Raw genomic sequence first — 9240 nt, 5'->3', positions numbered from 1 at the left:
ACGATATACCCATTTGCTACCAATGGGGCGATAACCAGTAGGCAAAGGAACGAAAGACCATGTCTTTTGAGTAGTAAGGGCATCAAGTTCACGTTGCATGGCCTCTTGCCATTTCAGATCTAATACAACTTGTCCATATGAGGTTGGTTCGAGAACACTTGAAATAACATTGACAAAGTGTTTATGATTTGAAAATAAAGAATCATATGAAATGTAGTTACTTAAAAGGTACTGAGTACCTGACTTGGTTGAAGATTCTTGGTTGGAGATTTCATTTGATGGTATTGTACTCACTTGTCCATAATGAAAATCTTGAAGAATAATGGATGCTTTTTTGGTGCGTTCACTTCTACGAAGAATAGGTGGTGGGGATGAGATAGGAGAGGAGGACTTTTCTGTGGAAGTGGTCTCGGGTAATGGAAAAGGAAGGAGATTTATAAGAGAAGGTGATTCAGTGGGGTATTCAGTTATTAGAGGTTGGGAAATGTTCGTAGTTGGTGAGGGTTCTATGGTATGAAAAGGAAAATTTTCCTCATGAAATATGACATCTCGACTTGAGAAAAATTGGTGAGTTTTGAGATCATATAAGCGGTAAGCTTTTTGACCAATGTACTGACCAACAAAGATACATTTTTTGGCGCGCGAGTCAAATTTGTGAGTAGGGTGTAGATTTGTTGCATAACAAAGACATCCAAAAACTCGTAAGTTAGAGTAAATGGGTGGCTTGTTATACAACATTTCATAGGGAGATGTGTTGCAACAGGGGTAAGAAGACTTGATAAGGTAGGTGGCAGTAAGCAAACTCTCCCCCAAAATTGCAATGGAAGATTAGTATCAATTCTTAAGGCTTTGCCAACATTTAAGAGATGTTGATGCTATCGTTCAACTGCACTGTTTTGTTGAGGTGTAGATGGACAAGAACTTTGAAATAATATGCCAAGATTGGAAAAATATGATTTCATAGATGTGAATTCTGAACCATTATCACTTCGAATACATTTAACTTGGTAATTAAACTAAGTATTGACAAAAGAGATGAAGGTATTTAGTAACTCTTGTGTTTCGGACTTGAATTTCATTAGGAATATCTAGGTGAATCTAATATAGTTATCGACAATGATTAAAAAATAATGTGCCCTTGTATGAGTTGTAGTATGAATGGGTCCCCAAATATCACAGTTAATAAGATCAAAAGAATGTAAAGTTTGAATAGAACTAAAAGGAAAAGATAGCTATTTTTGCTAAGTCAAATGACAAGTTTCACATGAATATTGAGAATTAAATACAAATGAAGGAATAAAATGACTCAAAAACTATGAAGGTGTCTTGGAGGGATGTCCCAACTGCTGGTGCCATGGAATTTTTGGAGTGAAATCCACATGATAAGTGATTGATTTGGTATGTGATGCAGATTTTATTGGTGGCACAAAGTAGTACAAGCCATTAAGTTGCTTCCCCAAACCAATTATCTTCTTCGAAGTTAGGTCTTGCAATACACAAAAAGTAGGAAAGAAGTGAATAGAACAATTTAAGTTAGTTATGAGTTGACTAACTGACAGTAAATTCACATGGAAAGATGGAACACAGACTATGTTTTTAACATGCATGTGGTCTAAAAGTTGGATGGAACCTATGCCAATTATGGTAAATCAAGCACCATTGGACAAGGTTACTTGAGAAGAGAAATGAGAGGTGATTGAAACAGATGTGGCTATGTGATTAATGGCATCACTGTCAATGATCCAGTGACTCAAGGCTGTCTTTTGTGCAATAAAGGAATAACAGAAAGGGACAAAAATACCTGTATAGTTTACTTGGGCAGATTGTTTACCATTAAAAAAGGCTTTGATTTGAGTAAGTTTCTTAGAGGTGAATTGAGGTGTAGGTTCGATAAAGAGCTTGTGTGAGTCTAAAATTATTTCTGCACTGGCTTGGTGAGCAACTGTTTTTCTACTTTGATTGGGTGGTTGAACTTCTTTGCCATGAAGTTTGTGACCAACTGGGAACCCATTGAGAAAGTAACATCGATCCACAATGTGAGTAGTACCTTCACAATAAGAACAATGAAGAGATTTTCGATTGCCTTGAGGCTTGAAATGAGCGGATGACTATTGTTTTTGTTGCCTTGAAGCCACATGTTGTAACTCCTTGGAGTTGTCATAACTATTGATACTGATGGCATGAATAAGATCATTACTCTTTGTTTCAATGATGCCTCGCTGCTTTTCTTCTTCAAATAAAAGTGAATATGCCTTTTTGATAATTGGTAAAGGATGCATGAACATAATATGTTCTCTTACAGCAGAGTATGTCTCATTGAGTCGCATAAGAAATTGACCAAGTTGAATTCTTTCTTCCTTTTCTTTTAGATCTTTTTGTTCACTACATATGCATGTGATTGAAGGGCTGCAAGTGTTTAGTTCATCCCACAACATTTTCATCTTTGTATAATAAGAAAAAATGGATTCTTGATTTTATTTCTGTTCAACAATGGTCATTGAGTTTAATAATGATAAGAAAAATCACCTAGAGAGAATCATTATTGAAGATCTGTCCAAATTTCTGATGAAGTTTCAGCATAGAGAACACTGTTTGTAAGGTCCTGACTTAGAGAATTGAATATCCAAGAGAGTACCATGTCATTGCAACGCTGCCATAAAGAGTATTTGGGATCCTTTTCATCTGGAGTGCTGATGGTTCCTTTGATGAATCCTAATTTGTTTTTGGTACTAAGGCTGATCAGCATTGATCGTTTCCACATGGCATAATTTGTTCCATCTAAGACCTTTGAAACAAGGATCATGTCAGGATGATCAAAAGGATGAAAAAACAGAGGATCTGCTAAATCAATCGCAGTTGTAGACATGTTTAATTAGAGTATGCGGAAATTTACAGAAGCAATAAGATCATTCCTCTGATACCATGACAAAATAAGAATTGAGCAAGCTGTACCTTTGTTATCTTGTTTCTGTGTTAAAAGGTTACAATATATACACATATAAAATCAAATCATGATCTGAACATCAAGGAAAGAAAATAAGATCTCAACTAATTCCCTTGAATGAAGGGATTACAAATTCCTAAATATGTGCAGTAAAGATTACCTCCAAAATTGACGTTAATCAAATCTCAACAAATCTTAACAACCTTAGCCAATACAGACTAATCAATAGCAAGACAGAAGAAGCTCGTACCATTTTAGTTTCTTATTCTGCAGGGTTTTGCATGTTATTCCTTCAAATGAAGCCATTAATACTATTGAGGTTAGCCCATTTTAGTTTCTTGTTCTGCTAATGGATGCACATTATTACCACTACTACTGCTTGCACTGTTACCCTGTATGATCTTGTTCTTTCTTAGATTTTAATTTTATGTTTTCTAGCTCTGGTTTGAATTTTTATGGGATAACAGATAATAGTTGTGATTGTAAATGTGAATTGAGTTTGTAGTGAGGTATATATAGCCTCTCAATATTCTAACTCTTGTTGCTCAATTTTCAGCATAGCAACTCCTCTCACAAACTTCTATATAAAGAAAATAAAATATCTATTAACCAAGTGTTTTTTCATTTATTTATTTTGCAGAAGGGATCCAAATACATACCAGAGAGATGAAATCAACTGTAAGATACCTTCCATTACTTATTTTTGCAAGTAAATCTCACGAATTGACTTGGAATTTATCTCCTTTTAATGAAATTTGTTTTATTTGATTTCTTTTTGACCTTTGATTTTATTGGCTTCTTTGTAAAAAAATAAAATATTAAGAAAAATCAACAAACCACTACGAGAAAACCTATTAAATTCAACGACAAGATGCGGCGGCTCTTATCTGTCTAATATTTTTTATAGGATTTGATGGGCCAAAGCCATCAAACAGTTTTAGGTTTTTATTTATTTATAAACACAGAACACAACAAAACCTAGCTCTCTATTTCATCTCTCTCTCTCTTTCTCTCTCACATTCTCTGCTCATGTCATTCTCTATCGATTTCTCTCATTGTACTTATGTCTTAGTAGAATAAATCCTTTGGACCCATCAATTCTTAACTCATCTCATTCAATTAGTTTTAACCATTATTATTCGTTAAGCTAGCAGGATTTATTCAAGTTCTGCTATATATGAGCTTTCACGTTAGTAAAATTACTCAACTCAAAATTCAATCTATTTTTATTTTCAGGGCCTCGAAGACTTCCAAAACTAATTTCAAAGCACAAAAACAACAATGAGATTAAGCTTTAGCACTAACTACCATTATCTAGTCAACAAGACGTAAGTACAATAATTTTGAATCTCTTAACATAGTTTTTAAATTCAATATAAAGTAGCAATCTAATGATTTCCACATATTGGACTACCAGAAGTCAAAGGGTTTAGAGAATGTTTCGGTACGACTGAAACTTGAAGTTTCAAAGAAAAAACTTCATGAAGGATACCAACAAGTTGAAAATGGTTTGTCCCTCCCTTGAGTACTCAAATGGTTCCTTTGTTCTCTTACTTTTAAGTTACGTAAAAAAAATAATTATTTCTTATTTATAGCAAAGAAGCAACGAACAATACAAGTGATGGAGTTGAGTGATCTTCCTAAGTATGGCATGGTTCACAAAAGTCCACACATGAAAACTGGGAATCACCACCGACATTGGGTCCTAAATGGACATCGACAATTGCTCTCGTTTTTTTGTAAGTTAGTTTTCACTTTTCAAAATCTTCCAAATATCTAGAATTTCATTTCTGTAAGTTATGTGATTTATGTATATATGTGAAATTATGTTATTCTGATTACATATTAGAATGTTAGATGAGGAATCATATTCATTTTTTTCCCATATTTTCATTGGTTTTTTTTTTTTTGAGAGAGAGAGAGAAATAGAAAGCAGGTCCAAGGTTGACAATATGATGAATGGGCTTGGGAGGGCACATCAACGATTGGCGTCTTATATCTTCGGTGAGAAGTAGTTTTGTATTAATTTTAGTTGAACAATTTGTTTTACTATGTTGTTTATGAATTAGTTGGTGGTGTTGCAATGATATGTTTTGTATTTTGTATCAAATTGGATTTGATGTGAATTGAGTTTCTTAGGTGGTCAAGATCAGATTTATATGAGTGATATTTGTTTAATAATTTTTTTTTCTTATTTTTTTATTACTGTTTCGTTTGTTGTGATTGGTGAATTAGAGGACCGTCTTATTGTTTGGTAAACCTCCATATTCGACAGTCATAGATTATGAATTTTTTTATTTTTTTAAAGTTCATCCTCCAATAATTTGACAGTTCATGACCGTAAAAAAAAAAGTTCTATAGGAAATATTTGACAGGATGGTCTGTAAAATTTCTCAAAATTTGACGATTGAGGATGTCAAATATGAGCTTTTTTTACATATTGTTACCTCATTGATTTTTTATCTTTGCAAGTTTCCTTGAAGCTTTACAGTCTTTTTTTATGTGACCCTTCTTCCCACAATTCCAGCAATCATCTTCTTTTGCTTGTGATATTTTGGACTTTCTCCTTTTTGAACTTGATTGGACTTTACCTTGGTTTTTCCTATTGGACCTCTTTTCTGTTTTCTTAGCACTCAAGGCATTCCCTAAAGTATTAGTGATCCTGAGGATTTTCTACAAGCTTCCTCGTTTGACGCCAACAACATCATCAAACTTTAATTTACCAAAACCAAAAGAATTATTCACAATCATTACCAAACTACCTCAACTATCCTGATTTCATCTTTAAAGATAATCTCAACGAATTCTAATTGTGTTGTGACTGTATTGAATTCACTACCGTGGTCAACTAACTTCATGTTGAATAACCTTTCCATCGAGAAAACTTTGTTTAAGGTAGAGGGTTTCTCGTGCATCCTTGACAAAATGGTCATCAAATTTGTTGTAGTCTTCTCTTTAGAAATATTAAAAGCCACAGACAAAGCGAGAGATAATCAAATGGTACCCAAGGCTTTTTTGTTGAGAATCTCCCAATATTCATCTATCATGTTTGCTGGTTTCTTCATTATTTCTTCTAGAGGATGATAAAGAACATCCACGATTTGCATCTTCCACAGTTCGAAGTTCAGACCATTGAACTTCTCGATTCTTACCTTCTCTTCGACCATTGCTCCTACTCGAAATTAATCTTAACTCTAATACCAGTTGTTAAAAAAATGTGTGCAATCAAAACAAGAAAATGAATAAAAAAAATAGACATAAGACAAGATGTAATAACACAAAGAAACACATAGATTTTACGTGGTTCCCTCAAGATTGAGGTACGTCAACGGATCACACAGATTCAACTATGAAGAAAAAACTCGCAGTTATAGATTACACTCTTTCACCAAAAACAAGAACTATAAATACCTAGGAAACCTAACTAGGGTTTTACATAGTATGTTGGCATGAGGCGTGGCTTAATTTGCAGCAACTCCTTGACCAGTACTATCGGACTTCACAAACCACAACAAAAGGAGTGTATGTCAAAGGGGGGGCATCAGATTATCATGACTCTTTTAGAAAATTCTAGATTTTTCAATCCAAAATTTTATTATTTTATACTTCCTCAAAAATTCTATCTTTCCTTGAGATTTGAAGGTTGAAGACTTGAAATAGATAAAATCTAAAGATAGTTGATAAAGCTTAAAAATTTTATCTAATGATTGAAAATGATTGGTTTTTAGAAGAAAAATCTAGATTTTTGACTTGAGGTGAAGATAAGGGTGTTCAAGTCTTTTCCTCCTTAGTCTATGTAGGAGACGGAGGTATACATATCATCATTTTCAAAACATTGGGAATATCTATAATATTTAGCAAAACATGGGGGCCATGCAGGGGCGGATTTACAGTGGGGGCAGTGGGGGCTATTGCCCCCACAAGAATTTCTAAAATCCATAGGGAAGTATTAATAAATTTAAATTTTTTTTTAACATTCTACTGCTTTGCCCCCACAAAAGTTTTGAAAATTTTAACATTCTACTACTTTGCCCCCATAGAAAATCAGAAAATTTTTCTATTTGTAATTTGCCCCCACGAATACAAAATCCTGGCTCCGCCCCTGGGGCCATGTCTAAATCACCCCCATGAAAATTATTTAAAAAATAGAGTATGGCTAGCCTGACTAACTTATCAAGATGACAAATCATACTAGGGGTGTTTGGGCCCACATGCATTACCACATTGGCAATCCAACATACAGCTCTCGGTTTCATGGAAAAAAAATATACATAAATCTATTTTGAACTTGATCCAAGGTGTTGAAAATGGATGGCCGCCATTAAAATTAAATTCAATGGTAATTTTTTTTTTTTTTTTTAAAGTTCTCAATTTTTTGTGTTTAACATGTTTTTGGATGTCACATACATGGGCGGCGAGAAAACTTTCCTTACCAGCTTAGTTAGGGTAAGGAAAGTGTTTTTTAAAAAAAGAAAAAATAAAGTTGTATATTTTTAGTTAATTATTAAAAAAAAAATACTGATTTTTTTTTAAATCTTAAAAAATAATTTAAGGTCTATTTATTAGCATAAAAATTCATTTTCATGGATTTAGAAGCCTAGTGGAAAAATCAAATTCCATTGTTGATTACAACTAGAAGAAGGGGAGATGGTGGTGATCAACGATGATGGCTATGGTAATGGTGGCAGTGGTTGGGAAAAAGAAGGGGAGAGAGACTAGGTATTAAACTTTGGGATGAGATTTGGGGGTTGGTTTCATTTTTTCATGGGTATAGACAGGAAAACAAAATCTAGTCTTTACTGAATTTTTGGATGAGAGTGAAAATTCATTTTACATGAAAAAATCCAATCAAGCATATGTAAAATGGATTTTCAACCCATTTTCCATGCCCAATCAAGCACACCCTTAAAATGTTGGATTGTCCAACAAGTTAGTAATACGTTGGATAGTCCAACGCTATATGTTATTTTACAAATTTGAATGAAAAAAAATTCCCCAAAGCTTTAATCAGCCTTATTAGGTAGATGAATATTTTTGGTATTTTATTATTTAAAATACAATCTAAAATGTTAGACTCTCTAATGAGTTACTAAAACATTGGACAATCTGATGTTTTAATTTGTTTTTAGTAAATTTTAAAAGCTAATATTTTGTGATAATTAATTAGAAATTTAGCTAGTTTTTGATAATTTTTCTAGGGATCAATTCGGTTATTTTGGAAATATAAAGAAAAGTTATAAAAATAAAAAATAAAAAATAAAGGAACAATTGGATAACATACCAATGATGGTTTTGGATTTCTTACAAAACAAAACCCTTTATCTTCAACCTCCCTAGAAAGTATTATCTTATTCTTAGGATTTGAATGTTGAAGAAAATAATATTTTGTTGGTTAATGATTCAAATGTTATCATATTCCAAAGATTAAATGATAAATCATTGATTAATTTGTTTGATTTGCTGATTTAATCAGACAATCCCTCATTGGAGCTCGTTCTTCCAGTTTTGGTCTTATTAGGCATTGGAGTCGCGTTTCAGTTAGGTTTCAGATTTAATAAATGAGTAAAGCAGTTATAAAAATTTGAACATAAAATTATTATAATTGTAGAAAAAAGTTAGAACTAATGTGATTTGATCTTCATATATTGAAGAATAGATTGATTATGATATAAAACAAAATAATTTATATCTGAAGTTTAAATTAAGTACTAGATTTGATTTGGTCAAGCCTCGAGTCAGTCTTTCTTTAGGTTGTGTTTGGATAGAGAGAAATGAAGAGAAAAGAAGAGAAAATAAATGAGTTTCTCCATTTCTCTTGTTTGGATTGTTAAGTCCCCTAGATCTCTTTTAAGGTATTTTAAAATTTCAAAGTTATCCCAAGTTCTCTCTTGTCAGTCCAAACCTGATGGAGAGAAATTGAATTCCTCTTCTCTTACTGAGTTTCTCTTCTCTCCACTTCTCTCAATCCAAACATAGCCTTAGAGTCCAGACAAAGAAAATTAGTCTTGGATTACATCCCATAATGGAAAAAAGGTGGGACATCCCCTAAAAGTGTAGAATCCTTATCTATTAGAGTATATAGTTTTGGTTCATTGGAGAAGTAATTAATCATATTATTTTCTTGGAAAATGCTAAACTGACTTTGTTCGCTCGACGCTGTGCTGATGTGGCAGTGTGTAGAGAATCATTGATTTTTCCCCTTAGATTTCAAGGAAAAAAAATTAATGGTTATGTGGTGCCCCGCCAAACGCTAACACAAATCCCCATGTCAGATATCGAGGTACTAGGTGGTACCT

This window comes from Akebia trifoliata, chromosome 12, assembly GCF_017979445.1.
Source record: "Akebia trifoliata isolate Shusen 1 chromosome 12, ASM1797944v1, whole genome shotgun sequence".
In the NCBI taxonomy this organism is placed as follows: domain Eukaryota; kingdom Viridiplantae; phylum Streptophyta; class Magnoliopsida; order Ranunculales; family Lardizabalaceae; genus Akebia; species Akebia trifoliata.
This window is presented reverse-complemented; position numbering follows the sequence as displayed.